This window comes from Capricornis sumatraensis, chromosome 2, assembly GCF_032405125.1.
Source record: "Capricornis sumatraensis isolate serow.1 chromosome 2, serow.2, whole genome shotgun sequence".
Taxonomy (NCBI): domain Eukaryota; kingdom Metazoa; phylum Chordata; class Mammalia; order Artiodactyla; family Bovidae; genus Capricornis; species Capricornis sumatraensis.
Genome location: NC_091070.1, coordinates 118,096,163 through 118,098,649, shown reverse-complemented (window position 1 = coordinate 118,098,649; position 2,487 = coordinate 118,096,163).

Genomic DNA, 2,487 nt, shown 5'->3' with positions numbered 1-2,487 from the left:
AAATAAGGTAGGTTTACCGGGGCTTGTTGTAGGTTGGGCTTTTGTTACACTGGCATTTATATTAAATGCAACCCTATGACCCGAGTCTACTGACTGTAGGTCTGGCCTACACCCAGACAGCAGGGAGAGATTATGATTGTGTCCCAGAAGGGAGCAGAGTGGTTTAAAATCTCCTTGGCGGAGCAGTGGCAGCCACCAGGGAAGTCCATCCATCACAGACGGAGGCAGAGCCCCACGTACCCAAGGGCTGGAGGTACTGTGAAGTCCGTGTGTGTAGGAATGTGCATGTTGATGAGACCAAGCAGCTCCATCCTCAAGGGGCTCGTCTGGGATCTTCTTTTCTTTCTTCTTAAGGATGGTCTTAGTCTCTCGAGGATCAGCGGGGTCCCTCTGTGCAGTCCACTCAGCGTTTTCTAGGTCTGCGTGGTATGCTCTCTTCAACCTCATATGATGGATCCAAGGGGCAATACCTGCAACTTTAACTGCAGTAGGGGTATTTAGAATAACAGTATAAGGGCCTTTCCACCGAGGGGCTAGTAAATCAAGTTTCCAATCTTTGACCCATGCTTGGTCACCAAGCGTAAACTCACAAATCTGTTCCCCAAGGGGGAACGGCACCATTTCTTGTACAAACTTAGTTACCCGATTTATTACCTTACCCAATTCCATCTCCTGCAAAATCCCATCCCCCCTTACCTGAGGCAAATTTGTTGACACCTGTTTTGTTATGAGAGGGGGCCTACCATACACAATTTCCTATGGAGAATAGCCTTGGGTCTGTGGGGTCATCCTGAGTCTGAGCAGAGCCGTCGGATCAAGTCCACCCAGGAGCAGTCAGTCTCTATGATCCACTTGGAGAGTGTCTCTTTAAGTGTCCGTTTGGTTCATTCCACCATCTCAGAACTCTGGGCCTATATGCAGTGTGCAATTTCCATTTGATGTTTATAGTTTTGTTTACTTGTTGTACTAAATCAGCTACAAAAGCCAGGCCATTGTCTGACCCAATGCTGGTAGGAAATCCAGATCTGGGAACTATTTCCCTAAGCAGGCCCTGGGCTGCTTCTGATGCTCTTTCAGTCCAAGTAGGAAAAGCTTCTACCCATCCCGAGAACGTGCATACTATGACCAGCAGGTAACGGTAGTGTCGGTGAGGTTTCATTTCAGTGAAGTCCACTCCCAGGTGTTCAAAGGGCAGCGTGCCTTTCAGCTGAATACCCGGGGGTTTTTGTCTGAATACCCGAGAGGCAGCATTAACCTGTGAGCAGGCGGCATGGCCTAGGTGGGTCGCTTGGTGTGTTTGGCTTACTAGAGTGTGTGCCAGCTCCTCTGGTACCAATAATTTGCCACTTGGCAATTCCCACCATCCCTTTTCAGTCTTGATGGCCCCTTCCGCTTTGGCTAACCTGACAGCCGTGGTCCTTGTTTTATCAGGCTAGTGCCATCAGTATATAGGACCCAACTAGGATCTGGAACCTTGTGTCCTTCTTTAAAACAAACCCCAGATATCTTACCTCCTCCTTGCAGATCTGTGCCTTCTTCTTCGACACCCAGTGACCTGCCTCCATCAGCAGCTGGAGCAGTGCTTTTGTCCCTTTCCAGCATTTTCGCTTGGTCTTGGCGGCCAGCAGCAGGTCATCCCCGTAAAGTAGGAGCCAACATCCATACTCTTCCGGATGGAATGAGTTCAGGTCAGAAGCCAAGGCTTCCCCAAAGATGGCTGGGGGGTTCTTAAACCCCTGAGGGGGAGTCCAGATGAGCTGTTGCTTGGTGCCCCCGACTGGATCCTCCATTCAAAGGCAAAGATGGGCTGCGACGCTGGGGCGAGGCGGCGTACGCAGAAGGCATCCTTGAGACCTAGGCGAGTATAAACTTTAGTCCTCGGCGGGAGGAGGCTAAGTAAGGTATAGGGGTTTGGAACAGTGGGGTGTGAAGTCACAGTAGCCTAGGTGACTAGCCTGAGATCCTGTACAGGCCTTTAGTCCTGTCCTTCTTCCTTTTTGACTGGCAGGATCGGCGTATTCCAAGCTGACTGGCACTCCACTAGAATGCCTGCTTGTTTCAATCTATTGATGTGGGGCAGTATGCTGGCCCAGGCCTCTATTGGTAGAGGGTACTGGCGCTTTCTAACCGGGATGGTGCCTGGTTGGAGTTCTCTTATCACTGGGGCTTGATGTTTAGCCAGCCTTGGGGGAGGGGGGGTTGTCTTCTGCCCAGACCTCAGGGAATAATTGAGTTAGCTCTCTCTCGTGCTCTTCCAGCCCACCCAGTTCTTCCTTGGGAGGCTCATGCAACCTCCACTCATCTTGAGAGGGTATTGAGAGAGAGCAAATAAGTCATAGTGCCCATCTGGAAGGTGGGCCTCTCCTCAGGGGAGAAAGTCACTTGTGCTTCTAGTTTGGAGAGCAAGTCTCTTCCCAACAGGGGTACTGGGCACTCAGAAATGTAGAGGAATTCATGAATCACTTGGTGCCCCCCCCATCTGACATT